The 20258-nt window shown below is 39.0% G+C and overlaps 1 protein-coding gene across 2 annotated transcripts in view; it reads right to left on the bottom strand.

The window, feature by feature from the left end:
* CTPS2 (CTP synthase 2) overlaps nucleotides 1-20258 on the bottom strand; it is a 59107-nt gene that overhangs the window by 16094 nt on the left and 22755 nt on the right. The gene's annotated exons all lie outside the window — the stretch shown is intronic.

Here is a 20258-nt window from a genome sequence, read left to right as displayed (position 1 = left end):
ATAGACTGACAAGGTTAACTAGTTAGTGACAAATGTTTTCATCTAATGTTAACACAAAAGCAACTTAAAAAATTCTTATTTTAATTTTTTGGGGTGGGAAAAACACCTTTCTTTTAAAACTTATACCAAAATGTTACCAATAGGATAACTCTGCCCAAAGCTATTCTTTGTGCTAGGATATTACACAGATTTTTAAAAATTCAAATTCATAGACCAAAAAAGTCCACCAAGTGATAAAGACACCATCTCTGGAAAAACAAAGTCCCTTGACCTCACAGAGGCTGAAAGATTATACATATTAAATATGAGTAAATAATATGGGCTAAAATTTCTGTACACTAGGCCATTTCTTATATTGTTTTTTCTTATGCCAAGAGGCAGACACAGATGTGGTATCAAGTAAGAAGGCAACCAATCTCTTGGGCAGTAGGAAGAGGGGAAGGGCATGCAGCAGCAGAGTGAAAAGAGGACACTTGTAGTGAGAGGACAATGTTGTAAAACCAGAGTATGGGAACAGGTGACTCCAGTATGTGTGTGCTATTTCAGATTATAGATATAACTAACTTATCACAGAAAATGGAAAACCATTCCCCTCCTTTCATCTCTTCTAAAGGGTTTCTCAGATTGCTGAAGAGTAATAAGAGTATTAACAAAATACTGGGTTGCCTTATATGAAGAATATGCTATTTAACATAAAATTTAAAGACAAGGATATACAAATACTGGGTTTGAGGACTGAAGCAGATGAGCCAAATGGCTTCTACGTGGGTCAGGTGAAACCCAGGAAAGTGGGATTCAGGGCATGTCAGAAACCACAGCCTAGTGGAAGGAGTGCACCTAGCTTTGCTCAGTTTGAAAAACCTTGCAGGGTCTCACAATCCAGTTGAGAGGAAATGTGTCTAAGAGAAGTAAAACAGTTTGAAATTGTAGAAACATGAGCTGAAGCTTTGACCTACGTACTTGTATTCACATAAACATAGTCAGTGAGAAATGTAATTGACAAAGAAAAGTTCTAAAAATACAAATATTCACATATATGGATAATCTCAATGGATTTTTATTAACCTTAATTTGCCCTCTGAGAGTAATGAAAACAATATCTGATGATACACTTCGTAAAGTGAAGTTATTCAATTTAGGAGAGATGGTGGAAAGTGCTCAACCTTTGGCCTTGTGCCAATGCATTTCAGCTGTGCAATTATCTCTGTACAACCTTATACATTCAAAATGTTATTTATAAGCAATATATTCATTATAAAATGTCATGAGCAGGAGTTGTGATGAAACCAAAGGGATATTACAGATTCTTCAATTACCTCTCAAATCACAAAAGTAAGGACCTGTGCAAGATGTTGAGGTAAGCCCCCCTCTACAAATACATAAAATAAAAGAAAACACATTCACTGAATCCTTACTATTTTAAAAATATGAAATTTCCTGAATTTATTTTATTTCCTTTCATTTATTTTCACTTTTTTCCTGAAGTAGTGGCCACAATAAAAGAAGAGGGTCTCAGAAGTAGAGCATCTGCTCTGCTGAAGGCTTCTGTCATCCTCTGGGTCAGACCCCCTCATGGCACTGCCAGCCCTACAAAAAATTTGGCTGCAGAAATGGTCTCACAGGGAAGGTTCAGGTGAGTTTCCACACCAAGTGTTTGCGTGTATGTGTGTGTGTCTGTGTGTGTGTTTTCAGCTCTCCATCTCTCCCAATACTGTTATATTAGTAAGAAATGGACAAGGTTTGATTTATTACTTTTTGTCATCAGGTGGCAAAAGGAGCTATTTATGAATTAATGCCCTGGAACTGCTTTGGCTCAGTGGCCCAGGTGACCTCCAGCAACTACAACAGCACAGCCCTCAATATTACTTGTCTATATATAACTTGAGTTTCTCTGCAACAACATCTGTGCAAGAAGCTTTTGAAACCAAAGTGGCACTGCTGCCCTACAGCCCAAAGAAAATCATGAGAATCAGAAAAGCAATGTCATATTAATGAAATATTTTGCCATATTATATAGAATTTATTTGATCAGAAAAAGAAGAGGTTTAAAATAGTGGTAATTTTAAACTGTGCGACTGAATAGACTCTTCAACAAGCTTATGCTTCCTGGCACAGAATAAATCAGCTCTTCCTATGCATTAGTTTTTTGAAGGGCAGAGAACAGCACAGAACAGGCACCACAAGCAACAAAAATATATCTGTAGGGAGGATGCAAGAATAAATAAGGCATCAATTAGGTCTTTCTTACCCAAATCTCTGAAAACTACCAACACTACAGGGATTTTATAGAGATTTTATATGTATTACACCAGATAGCCAACATGAAATTAAGAATGAATCACTGGAACACAACATAAAGCACATTCTAGATATAAAGCAGTCTTACCACTATATAATCATGTTACTAATGAATAGTGACTTCAACTATCCATGAACAGAAATCTTCTTTCAGATATCTACTGCCTGGATTGTTTCATTGTTGATAGAAAACATAAAAGCTAATGAGAAAACTTTTCAAGCCCTGAGACTCAACACAGAGCAGCCAAGGCTCTGAAATCCCCACAAATATCATTTTAGCAATCATGCCAGGACCATTACATTTTATCTTTGTTTTGCCTCATGTTCTGCAATGCCATTTTGAGAAATTCATCTACTCTGGTTACCTTGGCAGGGGAAGGGGAGGGAGTGGAGGGGTGTCTGCTTGGGTTTTGTTTGCAGGCTTTGTTTTTGAGGAGTTGAGGAGGGACATGAGCATTACTTGATTTGAACAATTGAGAGCTAAGTAGCTTTGAAAGCACCTTTTTACAAGTTTGGGGTCTAGGGTTTTTTTTTGTCTTTTTACTCAGCCCTTGACTGGTGAGCAAATGATTTAACAATGCTGAAATAAATGACTACACATGTAAGTGCAGATCAAAGCATCAGGAGATGCCACAGCCCTGGAGATTACCTGAACACTGAGAAGAGGCTCTGAACACAGCACACAAGGGATTGTGTAGAGGGAAAGCTGACAGGAGCAGGGAATGCAGTGACAGGTACTGATGAATAGTAATCCCTGCTGAACATAGCTATGGAAAAAAAATCTAGCAGCACAAACTGACAAGGACTCAACTCAAACTTAAGGAATTCATCCTTTTATTGACTCTTCCATCATTCTCTGTAGGATTAGTCAGTACTTGCTAGATTTGATCAAATCAATCAATCACAAGTTCATCAGTAGAAAAATCCAGACACCTACAAATGGGATATTTATACTAACATCTATTCTGTTTTAGAAACAAACTAGTACAAATATTATAAAGAAAAAGTTGACAACTACAACACTACCAGGGGCACTGAGACCTTCCCACCTGGCAAGGAAACCAAAATGACAGACTTTCGCTGTTCAGAGTGTTACATTTTCAGCTACTGAAAGAATGTGCAAATATTACATCTACCTGCCTTGCTCCCTTTTCCCCCAGAGATTTCCCAGTTCCAAGCAAACTGCATCACTGCCCACCCATGTGAAGCACTCAGTGCCCTAGGACTGAATTAACTGCCAACAAAGCCACTTCCAGATTTCAGACTACTCAGTGCCCCATTACTCTGATCGGAGTAATGTTTTTAAAGGACATCCACCATCATGTGTAAGATCAAAGCAGAAATTATCAATAGCTGATTAATGCAATTACATATTGATACAAGCAACCAGCTTGAAAAATCCTGTCCTCTACTCTCTTCAATAAACTACAGCACAGTATCCAAACATTCCAACAAACACCAATTTAAATTTCTTAAAACTCTGAAAATCCCATAGAATACCACTGTCAACTATTTTCCAGTTTGGGTGTTCCTCTTCTCCACAGATCTGTTGTTTCCTACTTTAGAATTAAGTAACTGCCATGGAGCATTCATTTATTAAAGTCTAAAAGCTCTCTAAGGATTCTGTCTAAGCAGAAATTCTGCTCCAGAATGTTTTGTAACATTTTCTCAAGGAGAATTCATGAAGGGCGTGGCTTCTTTTCAAACAGTGCTTACTCACTGGTAAGCAGAGTGCAATGAACTGAGGAAGTTAATGGAGATGTTGATATGCAAAGCCCATAAAGATATTGCTTAATAGCATTTTGAGAACTCATTCAAGTTATTCCAAACACATGTCCTAGAGCTGGCTTAAAGACTTAATCAAGCAGAAAGTTTCAGACTGTCAGCATTAGTGAAAGGCACAGGGTCAGATAGTGCTGGCTACAGAAATACACTGGAGTGTCAGTCACGCCATGCCACGAAGGGCAGGATTTGCCACAGACTTGAATAACTAAAAAGGATGTGCAAGGGTCTTCTCAGACTTCATAATGGTCCATCTCACATCATAATTAATGACTAAATTCTAATTTAATTTCAGAAAGATCAGCAAATCTGTAGCTAGGTGAAATCCTTAATCCTATCATATATATCTTTAAAAAATCAGAACTCTGTCACTGCCTTTGAAGAGGACTTCTGCAGCTGCAATTCCAAGTAGGTGAAATTCTTAAATCAAATGCCCTTAAATCTACATCAGGTATATCAGAAAGAGGAAGGCATGAAGCAAGCCTGAGCATCCTAAAGAGAGGGAGAACCTAGAGAGTGAGATAGAGCCTGGTGAGTATGTTCATCAAACACCCCACCCACAAAGGTGAGAGAGGAATAATCAAACACAGCCTGGGACTGTTTGAACAGCGCTGTGCTTGGGTGGTCTCTGACTCAGAGAGTTATTACATCCTGCAGGCAGCTGCCACAGAAGACTGGGCCACAGACAAGCCCCATTACCTAAACTACACAAAATTGTCCCTGGTGGACACAAAGCACAACAGATGTTTTACCCTCAAAATTGTCCAATATTCTATACTTGCTCCTCCCTGAGTTACCATGCCTGAGCAAGTATCCATTCCAGCTGTTTCTCATTCATTAACAGAGCTGTGCTAGTTTAAACCACTTCATTATCAGTTATCTCTGCCTTCAGCAAGCAAGACAGAAGGAAAATTGTTTACTTCAAGGAAAGTGAGCAGGAAAACTGATTATTTCAAGTGGTCACTACTCCAGACCATCACTGAGGAGAATTACTGATACCAGCTTTCAGGCAGTGCTCAGCGCCATGACCTACACTATCATGGTACTTCTTGAAGAAATTCTATTCATCTGCCATAAAAACCATTATCCTCATAGGGAACATGAGGAGAACTAACAACTGTTTTTCATCCCATTTCCCTAAAGTAATCAGACCACCATCAGACTTGTAAGAAAGACTGCCTGGAGTCCAACCACTGATGCCTCCCACAGAATGGTGTCACCACCCATTTGATTTTCTGTCCACCTTCAAAATCTGCTCAGTGATGATTTGGTACTCAATAACCAGAGACACAGAAACTGAGGTATTTCTTTTAGAAAGGAAGTGAATGGGCAGCAAGTAGAAAATTACAGATTGACCCATTTTAATTCTTTTTCTAGTTGGAAATTGTTTTTATTGTAGTGTAAAACTTCCCAGCTAAATGTAGAGCTGAGAAGAAATCCCTGGAAGATCAGCTGAAAGACACCTGTGGACTATTTATTTGATTCACTGGATATGGAAAAGCATCCTATCAAAAGGATAGCTATTTGAATAGAAAATAAAAAGATAAGGACCCTTAGTTGAAAAGTTGAAAAAGAGACAATATTTTCAAGTAAGAGCTCTACTCACAGAAGAAAGAAGTGCAAGTGCTATCTAGAGCATGAAATCCATGTCAGTTTTAAGAACACAAACCTGAACATCTGTATTTTTTGTGGCTTTGCTTCTAAGAGAAATTATATATTTTCTTTTTGATTCAGCCTGATCATTCATTTTTACATTATCTGACAACACACATTTGACCAAAGCTTAAACAACTTCTAGCTAAGATGATTTCACCAACTAGGTTTAGTTGCATCTGATTAATGTATCATTAAATTGAGGTTTTAAACTGAAGGACAAAAATATACAATCACACTGGTTGATACTGAAAGAAGATAATTCCTTACTTACAATTTGGAGTAAATGAATGAAACAGAAAGAATGGACTCTAGCTCCATAAGGATTTCTTTGCTACAGAAAGATAGGAAGCAGCCCTCTACCACTCCTTCTAATTAGGGCATTATGCTTCATATTATGCCCAAAGATCAGTGTCTGACCATCACTTTAATGGCTGATTGATCACCTTTTGAAACAGACACAGAATTTAAAATCTGACATTTCTACATCAAAAAGAATTTTCTACTAGTTGGGCTAAATCAGTATCTCTGATACATGAACATTCCATGAAAATCAGCTGAATAGAAGGAAGAACAATACACTTACTCAGAATAAAAAATGCTAATTTTTAACTCTTCAAAGAACAAAACCCCTGTAGTACAATTCAAAATCCCAAAGAAAAGTAGTGAGAAAATATCTCAAAATGTGTTAAAGACACCACTGAGCAAGCATGTTAAACTGCTACAAGGTATGATGCAAGCTGTCTTTGGAAAAAAATCCCACTAAAGATAACTGCAGACAGTTGTGAAAGTAAATCTTGATCTATATCCAGTGCCCAAATCTTGTGCCAATCTGACTCCTTCAACAAGCAGCTCAGCTGAGTCCACTCTGGAAAACCACACAAAGCAGGCAGCTCGTGCCCACCACTGTAACCTTTAATTGAAAAAATTTCTTCTCAGGCACAAGTCTATCTTCTTTTCAACTGTTCTTTTACATCTAAGCTGTAACTTTGTAGAAATGAAAATAGATGAAGCTCTCATACTAATTAACAGTAGAGCCATGCTTCTTCCTACCTTCCACTTCATTCTGTTCTTCATTTACATTTTTTCATTTTGAAACAGCATCTCACAGAGGATCACAACCAGGAAGAACACTGCAAGCTCAAATAACTGGTATTGGAATGCATGCAGGATCACTTTTACTGTTTAAATTGATTCATATCTACCATGTAGAGATCTTGAAATATTTGACATGCATTTTTGTAATGCCCTCCTTCTCTCTTCCTCTTTGAAAGCTTCTGGTTTGATTTAACTCCTGTTTAAATGTCATCCCAGTTCCCTCACCTCTACAACCTACACCCCTTAACAAAGCAAACAAAATGAAAGGCCCTCTAGAACTGAAGCTGACCACTTCATTACTTAGTGGTACTTCCACTTAATTTACTAATTTGAGAAATTCTAGTAATGTTAATCTTATGGATTAAGAACAGAACAAACATATTTTAACAGGGAATATCTAGGCAGAAAGCCTCTGGCTCAATCATTCTAATTTTAAATACTACTCTTGTCTTCCATTGGATGCCCAGAATAACACATGTACTTTGACATATTTGGTACATCTGATATATCTGTCTTTCCTGTCTATAACTTTTCCTAAATTATAGAGAACATGAATGCTGGGTATCTTGTTAGGCATACAGTATCGACATTTATTCTTCTGGAAAGCTCTCCAGCAACAAGCAATGGGATTTTCTTTCCCCCATGAATTCAACAGCAGATTATTTCCTTGAGTCCTTATCCTCCCTCCCACACATACATCATAATGTTTCTCCTCTCATTCTGGAAAAACTGAAGCAAGAGCTGGATATCATATAGTGCTCATCAAGGAACTGAACTGTAATTCTAGGATTTTCTAAATCCTATAGTTTCCTAGTGTGAACTATATTAGAAAAAAAGACAGCATAGGGAGATAATTACAACACGACTTTAAACAGATTATCTTGTAAATACTTTGGTATTTCCATTACTGTCTATCCAACAACAGTAAACATCTTTTCAGCTTCAGAAAACCAAAAGGAATGCTGCATATTTATATCATAGCAGAGATTAATTACCTTGATTGTCTCTGCCAGGCATTTCAGGGATGCTTTGAGGCACATGATCTACATTACATTTAATAGCTTCCTGCTTCCATTTCAGAAAAGCTTCAGTTGGCCAAAGACCATCTTTTCTGGAAGACTCTATTCTGATAAAACACTTATGACCTACAATACTTTTTTTTTTCCTCAAGTAGAAACCATGATGTTTTCCTTCTGAGCAGCATCCCTCCTGTCTCATTTTGTCTGTCCTACTTCCTCCAAAAACCTAATAAACATCACTGTTCAGATCATTATTTAATTCTGCACTTCTTGTGATCTTCTCCCCCAGCATGTTAACTCTATCCCCTTCAACATGAAATGACAAGAATTCTTTAGAATTTGCTTTCCTTAGTTGTGTTTATAATGTATAATCAGGGGGTAGGTTCAGACACCATTCAAAGGGACAAGTGGCTTGACCAGTTGCACCCACACCAGGTACATCAAACAGTAATCACTCCTCTCCCATTCCAATAACAAGGCCCAGAGTTAACATGACAGTCCAGACATGCCTGTGCAGTTCTTGCTTGCTAACAGATCATAAAACCAGAATTGCAAATCTTCATTTTCATTTTTAGGGATGGACATGGTACACACTTTTAGAATATAAACCCAAAGAAAGAGCTACCTGTGAGGAAGTAAGAAGAGAGAGCAGAGAGGATGTGAATATGCATATGGAGAACCACTAGAAAAAAGGTCAGAGAGGAAGAGAAATGGATCTTCACATTGCTTCTTATTTAGCAACAAGATGGTGAAAGCCTATAGAAAAAAATACCAATATTGTTTCTAAGAAAGTAACATTTACAGATTTGACTTTATACTAGTGCAGATCAAGCAGACATTCCATTAGCATGACATCAGCTGAACACACCCAGCAGAATTGTTCCTCTGTGAAAAGTGTGGGTGGCCAGGTACAGATTAAATCAGCAGATAATGCAGTGATCTACTCAAATGCTACAAATGTTTACTGAGCAACCAAAAGACATTGCCACACAGCCAAAGCTCCAGGCTGCATCACCACAGTGGCACACAACAGGCACCTAACAGCCAACCTCACAAAGGCAAAGTCTCCCAGTGGCACCCATACAAAAATCATTTTTATCCTTCATCAGCACCTCTGATAGTCTCCAACAGCAGAATGAAGAGACAGAGAGCCCGAGAAAGAACTTTTAGTTTAAAAGCACAGATCTACAGCACATCACTGTCAAATCCATTGCAAATGCAGTTCTGTTGTTCAGTGCCTAACCCCCCAGTATGGAACACTGCATTATCACATACAATGAAGGATGGGAAGCAAATAAATACAGAATTAAGGAAACAGAAAACCTCATTAATAAAAAGGTCTTCCTTTTGGGGAACTTTCATCATTTTCTTATATTCCACATTATTTTTTTCTCCATCACATCAACTTCACAGGAGGGGTCCGGGGGCAGACCAGACCCTCCCCATGAACTAAACTTTACGCTAAAATGAAAACTTCAGCTAATAGCTTTTTTTTTAGTTTTAATAAAAATTAAATACTTCACAACATAATGAACAGGCCACTCACATCTAATAAAACACACCCTCCAATACAACCATTCAACTGATTTGAATCCTTTATTTTTCATTGCCCATGCACTTCTAGGCACATGTTCAGCTCCAGTTCTCACACTGGGGTGTATAAAAGGCTATTAGGAAAAGGGTGGACTTCCTCAGCTGCTGCACAGACCTTTCTCTGCAGGTATCAAGTCACTTTACAAAGGCAAGTGTGCTTCATTACCTCCATTTGGTATGGGAAAAATAAGGCAGATTTAACAATTTTTTTCACCTAGCAGAACCAGGATTTCTGTGATATCTAATCTTGTTCCTACACTTTAGAAACAAGGCAGCTAAGGATACAGAAACCACACCTTCCCAGATAACCTTCTAACAAGGCCAGTGCCTTAATGTCACTTGGTGCCTCATCTGAGTGGGAGAAATGTCTACAGAAATGGCATTCATAAAATTGGAGATTTCATGTCATTTTCAATGTATGAACCCCAGTAATCTATTGAGTTATGCAGGAATCTGTGAACATTAAAATAAGGAATTAAATATTAGGTAAATATATAAATTGAATATAAGGTAAAATATTTCATGTTCCCTAATTTTTAGATCTTTTGTTAATGCACAATTTCTGCAAGCTTGTTTTAAGGCAGTGGGTGGAGGAGATGTTTTGGAATTGTTATACGAAGCAATATAGTCACAGTATTAAGGGATCTGGACAATTCCCCTTTACATTATTGACTTGCCAAACAGAACAATGGTGAGGAACTACTTCCCTAGTTACAGTGTTTCCCCTATGTGTGACAATCACCTCACATAACTTCAGCTGCATAACTTCTAGATAAACAATTTAAGAGAACCACCCAAGTGCTTCTCTCTGTAGGGACCACAACACAGACAGGAGCCAATACATTCAAGTTGGAGAACCTCACCAAAACATGTGGCAGCTTGAAAAGCTCATCTAAGCCATGAGGTGAGCAGTGCTGATCTGCCCTAACCTGCACAGAAGGAGTTTTGTGAATGTCCCTTGAACATCCATTCTTTGTCAACACTACAGCATCCCAGAGCATCCTCAGCTCATTCTGAAGTGACACACAATATATTGCAGCATTACCCATGCAGACTCAGGCACACGGTTCTCCATTAAATAAAATGTTCTCTGCTTATTAAATCAAACCCTGACAGACACTCACCTACATCCACTTCATCCAGAAAAATGTTTTGTACACAGCACAAATTTCCCTATTTGATTTACAATTAGTTACACATAATTCCTTTTGTAAGTACTGGAAAGGGCAAAGCTTTTTTGATAATCCAGCATGCATTTCTACTTAGAAAAATGCTTTCTTTTGAAGAAAATTTTAAGAAAGGAAAAAGGTGGGAGTTCATTAACATCAAGAAGGCATTCTTCACATAAACTAAATGTCTAAATGAAGAAACACAAATACCCTTAAGTTTATACATATATAAATACCAAATAATTTACCCCATCCCCCAAATATTTAAGAAGAACCTTGTAAAAGGCATCAGTAACTGAGAGTCAATTGTTTTTATTCATTTTCATTTAAGGAGAAAAATGGCATTGTGAAGTTAATCAAATATCAGGACTAAAAGATAAAATAAAACTCATACACAGAACAATGACCATGGCAGAAAAAACATGAGCATTCGGCTTGTGTGCAGTGTCAAGCAGTTGAAAGACATTGCCAAGCTTAAATCCATTTTCAGGGGAAACTCTCAAATTGAAGTGTTAAAAGAAGTGGTTACAAACCAGACAAAATAGACAGCAAAAAATCACTGAAAACAGGTGGTACTCATTCAATTTTGAAGAGACTGAAGGGTGAAACAGCTGATCCAATACCTGTGGGGAATAACTTCCCAGCAGCCTTGTCACCCAGCCAAGTGGCAAATGCCTCATGGAGATAGAGAGACCCAGGGTCTGAACAACCTGATGGCCATGCCAGGCAATGCAGCTGAAGCTTTAACAAAAATGTAGAAGTACAGAGCACCTGGGCAGCTATAACAGGTTGGGACACTGACAACAAAGATTTTGTAAAGGGAGAGACAGGAGAAGTCTGGCCAAGGGGCCTTTGGCCTGGATGGAGCCGTGGCCTGACCCAGTGTGCCCTTGTTAAAGGTGATACCATAACATGCACTGTAGAGCACCACACACATTGCCTTCCTGTGAAATAATTACAGGTGTGCTTAGCCACAAATGTATTTCATCAGCTCAATTTGGGTCTCCAGAGGAAAGCAGGGTTCTCTCCTTTTAATTCCTTATCTAAAGTAAAGGTCCTCTCAGTGCTATTTGTCACGTGACCTCCACATTTTGCTGAGTTTGCAAGTATGTGGTGGAATGAAGAAAATAAGTTCACTGAAAAAATTCTTTTTAGAAACTTTTTCAGTTGTTTGCTTAATTACTGGCTGTCTTATTTCTCCAAGAAGAGAGATATTAAAATGTCTCATTACTTAAGATTCGGCTCAGAAAAAGCAGGTAAAAATTAATTAAGTTGACTGAGAAGGTGATAATATAAATATATTCACCACATAATGGTATTAATGATACTAAATCTCTAAAATGGTAATTTACTTTGTATTAGTTAATTCATACTGTTTCTTTATAGTCTCACTTACAATTCCAGATTCACAGTGAGAGAAACAGCAAGATAACACAAACCTTGCAAGAACTCTATTTATCATTACTTAAAATGGATTATCCTGAGAAAGATTAGAATATTTCTTTGCCACAAGACAAAAAAGTTGTACACAAAGTCAAGCTGTGCAAGAAAGTACAGTCGCTGATCTGTGTCGTTTGCAGGCGTAGCATGTCTGCTGTGATTTGTCAAAACTAATTTTTCATTTTACAGCTTCAGCAATAATGAGGTTTTGGTGGTTTTCCCAGGCTCTTGGGCAAGTTCCTTCTCATCAATGAAGACCAAAGTTAAGAGTTTCATGGCAAGTTATGTCTCTGATGCCTACACAGGCTCCCCCTAATTAGCCAGGCCAAATGACAATGCCAATGGAAGCCACAGCTAATAAATCTGTATTATCTTTCAGTGGCAATGCAATAATCACCAAGTGGTTTTAGACATATATTTTCATTTTTTTCAAATTTATAATTCCAGATTCTTCACAGCTAGATACTTAATACTAGGATCCAATGGGCAATGGAAGGTGACTGTTCAGAGGTGCTGGGAAAAACGGACTTCTCTCAGAGGATAACCAATGTCTGGGAAAAATGTCTCAGAAGAAAAGCAATGTTTTCCTTTTTTGATGTTTCAGCATAGCATGCACAGGCATCTTGGGTTACACAGCTCTGCTCCAAACTGGCGCCAGCCTTAAGGCTGAGCTCTATATGGCATCTGGTGCACTGCCTCACAAGCTAAAGACACTTAAAACTTTCTTATAAAATTCACTCCACTCTTGATTCTGAATCCTAAGAAATTACTTAAAGCTACATTTTGTTATAGCTTAGCTGTGAACTCCTGTGTATTACAGGAAAAAAAAAAAAAAAAAACAAAAAAAACAAAAAAAACCAAAAAAAGCAAGTCCTTTTGTGTTGAAGGGAAGACTAGTCACTAACCCAAAATAAATTAAACTGCCTTTAAGGAAAATTCAACTTAATTGATAGTTCGTTTCCTCACTAGCACAGCTAAGAAGCAAGTTATGGCTGAGTTGGATAATTGTTCATTTCAGCTTACAAAATGCAAATCTACTTCTTCAAAGCTCTGGTTTACAGATGTTTAAATATGATGCACTTGTCTAAACTGAGAAAATCCAAACTACTACTCCAGTTACTTCTTGAACCTAGAATAATTTGGTTTTGATTTAATAATTTGGTTTTGATTTAATATTCAAATTGAGTAATTAGATAATCTAAAATTAAGCCAGGTGTACAAGCACTATCCTATCTTAACTACAATTTCTGTAAATAGCAACAGCTTAATTTCTTTCAATAGGCCATAATCACATACAAAATAGTTAGAAAACTGATTGCTCTATACTGTTTGTTAGACAACTGCTACTCTTCTCATAGGCCTCATTAGTCCCTCTAAATTCATTGATTTTCCCTCATGTCCACTCTTACTTGGTCAAAATAGAGGATAAGGGGAGAATTTTCTAGGAGCTTCTTGCTTCCATTGTCCTAAATTTCCATTAACCTTTCAGAGAGACCTGAAAGTTACTAATGCCAATTTTGACAGTTTTCCTTTGAAAATAATTTAGCAATAATTTAGCAATATCTATTCTATCTAGACATTAATACATCAAAATGCTAACAAGATGAGGGATTTCTATGCCAAAGGTAAAGCCATTACTTTGTAGCATCATTTTTGTTATGCTTCCCATTGGTAATGAAACATACCCCATAATACCACTAATAATCTGATTTTACAAAGCATGGCTCACTTGCAGTCTTCTCACTGAGAACTAGTAACTTCTGGAGCTCTACTGGTGCATATAAGCATCTCTTTCTCCAAATCAAAGAGAGAGCTCCAAAGTTCTTACCACTGTTCTATTTATTCCTCTGCCTCTGCATTTTGTACTGCTGAGTCTGATCAGGCCAGCAAGGCTGACCATCCAGATACACAGTGCTGAAGGGGAAGAAATTGAAGAGAATCAGAAGTTTCTACCAAAAAATTACCTCCATTTATTTCTGCCTAAGGGCACCTCTCATGTTTGCTGCTGTTTTCTCCACACTTACCTTTTCCTGGCAGAATGTAGGTGGTCATTATCTAGCACAAGCACCTTCAGCTCAGTATTTTGGCACTACCTCAACAATTTCCTTCCACTTCAGCAGCAAAGTCAGCACAGTTCCAGCTGGGCCCCAGGGGCCTAAAGGGTCACTGCAGCACAATTCTGATAAAAGACCTCAGTCACTGATTGATAGGGGCTTGAACATGGTTGACTGCTTAGAGCCCCCTGTCCCTGCTCAGTGTGCATCCACAGAAGAGTGCACACTGGTTCAAGGGGGGAAAACACCAGAACACTCCTGCTCCCAGCTTCTGTTCTTTAAAAGAAAAGCCAGAACTGTTTTAGAGAACCCAGAACCCAATCCCACATGCACACAAAGTGAGTCAAGAGGATCCTATCATGTCACCACACCACACCTATCACCTCACCATCATCTCAAGCTGCAGGCTTTATAAGAAAGCCACACAAACTCATATGGTATCAGACTCCTGTCTGTCAAGTCATTTTCAATAAATTCTAAGAATACAAAATGGATTCACCCTTCCAGGATCAAGACAAGCAGATATGACATTTCTTACTCACCAGTAGGATTATTACATTGACAGACAGTAGTCCTAGACTTGCATGAAAACAGATTATAATTATTTTTAGATAAAAAATATGCTGGGCAAGGGAGTTTCTTAGTGGTACATTTCCTCTTTTGAGATCAAGCATCTCAATGTGATATAATCCCTAAATTAGGTGCCCATTTGTCTTATTAGATGCACCTCTAGACCTCTTTTGAACAGTCCATCAGGTTTGCACTGCTGAGAGCAACAACAATGCTCTGAAAATGAGCTACAAACTTGATTCCAACTCCCCTCATCGATTTTTTCTTCAGGATTAAGAAAGGTTTTTAGATACAGATGTGACATCTAGAGACTCCAGTTATCTCCAGTGTCAAAGGGCAGCTGAGAAAAGACTTCATCTCACCAGAGAAATAAACTCACTAGTGCCTCTTGTACAGCATTATTGTACTTATAGTTACTTTGCTCTACCTGAAATTCAACCAAAGCCACTCCTCCATAAATGCATATATGCTTTGCTGGAATGGAGATTTACACATTTTTGATCACTCTAAAGAATTTCAAAAAACAAATCTGAGTTAGTATGCAACAAAGAAGATAAAGGGTTTTAGTGGCTACATAACTGTAAATTTCAGCTGTGGCACTAACAACCAGACTGCACAGCTGCACGAGTCAAGGTTCACAAATGGAAGGATAAAACCTCTTATTGAAACACATTCTCCCTCAAAACTATCTTGTGCAATATAGAATATCTACATCACAGGGAGTTTCAGTAATAAATTAGTCTGCCAGATGTGTACATATGACAGTAACAGCTGACACATATAGTTACAATGAATAACACATCACCAATTTAAAGCTGACTACAAACAATGCATCTTATTAAATAATTCATCCCTGCAGCAGTCACACCCCGTCCTGTTTAGGGAGACACCTTCAACATCTCATTAGGTGTATGTCACAAGGGAGGGCCTGCAAGAGACTCTTGTCAGGATAACCCATATAGCTCAAGTTTAATTTGTGAGATGAGACAACCCTTTTACACGTCACCACTACAGGTTTTACAAACAATGACAATTTTAACATAGGGAATGCATCACCTGTGACACATAAAGGATTTTACAACTCATCCCCAACTTCCATCTAACAATTCCATCCCTCAAAGCAATGCCATGTTCTCTACAATGGCTGCAGTGCAGTTTGCTGAACTTCTCACCCATAATTATTCGATCTTTTTCAGAAAGTTTGTTCACTGAATGTTCCTTTTCTCTCAGTCAGTCCTTTGTCTTCTCCTAGGCTAACAGTAAAAACCAAGTGACAACACTGAAATGTTCTATCACAACCCCCCTATTTGCACTACAGAGCTATTTCCCACATCTGCCAGCACCCCATATCTTGGAAAAATTTCCCATGGGTTACACTGGCTCTCAGTATCCCAACTTTAAAGCCCGTTCCTTTCTGTAGACAGGTCAAGAATGCCTGAAGATGAGCGCCTAAAGCTGTGGGACTGACTCTGCAAACTCACCAAAGCCCTTAGAGCTGAAATGAACTCACACCATGGTAGCAGCAGCCATCTGCACCTCCATGGATTTCATTATTCGCAAATTATCTACAGCACAATGCATCCCATATTTAACTTCAGATGCAGCATGGGGATTGGTAATTTACAGAGGCAGAGGCACACATACATTCTTTATACCAGCACTAGTTCTACACAATTTCTGCTCTGCCTTTTTACACAACAAGAAATCAAAACTTGACACCTTGCAAGATTTCTTTGCAAATCACATAGGACTCATACGTTCCACAGAGTCCCCAGTCCATCCCAATTTACTTTAATTGTCCCATCATTTTTCTCCCACATCTCCCATCTCTTTCTGCTACAAAAAACAAGCAAAGTTAACAAAGGGCTTTCTTTGTTCCAGTGATGGATGTCTGTAAGCCTGAGATGATGCACAAGCACTATGTAAGTAGAAATAAGTGAGTGGACACTAAGCACAAAGCCGCTTCCTGCTCTTTTTTACAAGTGTTCAACATCCACAAAGGTATGTTCTCCATTGCAGCAAACTTCATTTTGACAGCAGACATTTCAGTACTCTGGCTAGGCTGTGAAATAAGCCTCACAGAGATTCCTGAAATTGCTTAAAGTAGCTGGGTTTACATACAAGCAAGCCTGGTGCTGCTACAATAAAATACACCAAAGAAGGTGGAAAAATACTGGAGGGTTAGGGCGTTAACCCATCACCAGGGGATTAAACAGGATGATTTGAGATAGTCACTGCCCTCAGGTGACAGCCCCACCCCTGTGGAGGGTGCCCTGTCCCTTCCAACACTGTCAATGAATGGCATAGAAACCCACTTGCAGACCAACCCAATTTATTGTCCATCACCTTAAGGTAAGCAAAGAGCACAGAATCACATAACATTCAGCCATCAGTGGTGGCAGGAAGGATGTGACAAGGGCAAAAGAGACAACACCTGGATTACCATCCCACTGAATCCATCATTAAATGCACATGACTGTGATGCTGTAAACTTCACCCCTCCTACCACTTTGGTGGCACCCAGACTTCAGCCATCCCTGCAGCTTGTGCTCCCTTACTCTCCAATGTGACTGGAACTGCTTCCTCCAAATATGCCAACAAGCCAGTTTACTGGGGAAATATTCACCAGTAGCCAGTTTTGAGTGAATACTGAATGTGTACACTCTGAAAGAAAATGACACACCGCCACCACAGGGACATGCATTAGCCATTGCTAATGGCTTTGTATCTAAGCTAAAATAAAAATGTCAATTCCAAACGGGTACTGTGCTTACAATGACTTCTGTAGAACAGGGCAAACCCAAGTGAATTATGCCAGAAACTGCAGGAATTATGTATTTTCATACCTGCAAGAAAGAGCAGCAAGGCCCTGGAACCAAAGTTGGATTGCTGCTTCTACACTGATGTCAGCTTGCACAGACATCAAAGCTTCAAGTGCTGCTCTTTAGTCCAGATAAATGCTGATATCTGCTAGTCACACATCATCAGGGCAGCAACAGTAACATATTATCTTCCCCTACTTTTGCTCAGATTCTTAGTGAGCAACCAGAATTCCTTCCACCTGGATATCATTCTGCCATTGCTGGGCTGTGCTGGGTAAGGTGGATGTATTTCAGAACAACACTTAAGTCCTACAAGGAGACACTTCTGGAAAAGACAGAGTACTGGGGCCTGTCAAACTGAGTTCTGTGGCTGATTCCAGAGTTCAGAGATGCCACACAAACTACTGGAGGAGGACAAAGAGTCGGGAGATCAAACTGCAAATCCCAGTTCTGCCATTCTCTCATTCAAACAGCCTCACAGATAACAGTGCCTTGTGAACAGAGCTGATCTGAGAACACTGGATTCACCCCCAGATTTGGCACACAACTCTTGAGGAAATCACCCACATTTCCAGACCTTGGTCTCACTTTCCCAGGAAGATGTTTCAGTAAAACTGGTTATGCTATTTTGCAATTAGGTGGTGTTCTTTAATGAACTCTCAGTAAATTAACAAGGCTAATGTGCTGAATTCCGAGTTGTGATCCCTCAAAATGCAGCTTTTCCATATCACTAAGCATCTTACTACTCCATTCTGTACTCAGGGAGGTGCCTTAGGTACAAAGACAAGTCATTTGACTACTTAAAACAAATCTGGTAAATACTGTAATGTCAACAATTCAGATCAGGCACACCAGCTTCCCAACACTGCTTCCAAAAGGGATAAAGCAGCGAGGATGGTGAGGCCACCAGACAGGAGCTGCAGGGAGGAATTAGCAGGTGTGGAACTGAAGCCTTAGCAGATTAGCCAGTCACACAATACTACTAAAATTTGACCACCTACCAAAGGTGGAAAATAGGATGTAAGGAGAAAGAAGCAGATATTTCTTTTTCATTTTGTTGGCAGAAAGAAAAAGAAGACAAAAGGACTTATCATTATCTTATTGTCATGAACAACCATGGAGTTCATGCCCCAGTTTGGTGTGTGGGACTCACCCTAACCCATACAATGCATTCCAGGCCACGAGCCCCATGCTTGCTTGCACTGCTACTCCCAAATCCCATAGCAGCAGGAGAGGTTCTGTTAGTATAGACAGCAGCAGCTCCTGAATTTCTGTAGAGCCAAAAAGCAATTCCAGCTTTGTCCCTCAGCTGGACTGGACAGATACTGGGGGATGCCTTGCCCCAGTTCTGTGAATTCCAAGCCAATGCCAAGCTTTTGCACTGAATTTTAAATCACTGTATTTGTGCTCTCCACAATCTTGAAATTAAGTGTCAAGGAACTTGACAAGTCTTCCACTGTTAAAACTCTGTAGCTGGACACTTTCCTGTAAAATAACACAGAGATTGTCCTCATCTGCCAAATGCCTCTGGAACTATTTAAATCTGCAACACCACCCAGAGAGGGGAACAAGTGGCACAACTCTGGACATGGCATCTCAAGCAGAATGGGAAACAACTGAAGAAAGTCAAGAAGAAATTACTAAAACTAAGTAGCTGGACTCACAAAGGAACACTAAACTAGCAAAGATTTCTGATTTAAAAAAAAAAAAGGAAGACAGGGAATTTCACTGATGTCAAAGGCCATTTTAAGAAGGAAGATGTCTGTTCTGCCTATCTACTGAGACAGGAGAATCAAAGGGCTTGAGTGCAGCAAGGCTTGTGGACACACAGTAATACACTCTAACAAAACCCAAAAGGAATAGACCAGATAAGGAGGCTGTAGATGCCCCGTTATTAAGGCACTTAATAAGTTGAGCAGACATCCAGTATAAATATTGATAACCCCACTCCAGGGAAAAGGAAATCATTAGCTATATGATCTCTAGGGACTCTTATAATACTCTCCTGACACTTGGAAGTGAGTGCAAGCACACTCAAATGGGCTGCTAATGCAAGGTGTGTATCTACATAATTCATCTACCAAAGTTTGCTTGGTTTTCTCAGGAAACCTCCTACTTACCTGTTATGGAATCCTACACCCAAACAGCTGCAGTTCCAAAAACATCCCTTCTGCCCCATCCATGTCCTACAGAACCACAAAGTTCTTTGTTTAGAGTTATAAATGATGAAATGACAACTGATTCTGAAAAAGTGATGGACAAGGCGAAAAATCTAGTCAGTGGGTCTGAAGTCAAGCACCAAAAAAAAAAAAGACAACAGAATGCAGGCAGATTAGAAACCACAAGAAGAAACCACAGCCAGAGCCAGCAACTCAGCAGTTGCAAAATAAACAGTGTTGGGTCATGAAGCATCAACCACAGGCTGATTATCAGCTCCAGGATGTCCCACAGACTATCAATGGAACATGATAAAACCATTAGAACATTCAGAATGGAACATTCAGAACCTGCAGAACACAACAGTCAGTTATAAAGGTGTTCCCAAGAAGGGAGTGTTTTTCAGAACCTCACATTCAACTTTCTCATTTAGAACACTTCCATTTTCTACCATTCACATCATGCTATGTTTTGTTTCTTAACACTAGCAACCAATATTTTATTCCAAAATGAACTTCATCTTTTTCCTGTGCTAAGAAATAGCACAAAATGTGGAGAAGTGTGATTAACTACTCACACAAAGAGTGAGTAGCTTCTTAATAT

The sequence above is a fragment of the Melospiza melodia genome, chromosome 2 (genome assembly GCF_035770615.1).
Source record: "Melospiza melodia melodia isolate bMelMel2 chromosome 2, bMelMel2.pri, whole genome shotgun sequence".
Classification (NCBI taxonomy): Eukaryota; Metazoa; Chordata; class Aves; order Passeriformes; family Passerellidae; genus Melospiza; species Melospiza melodia.
The sequence above is the reverse complement of the archived record's forward strand: the minus strand, read 5'-3'. Positions and strand labels throughout refer to the sequence as shown.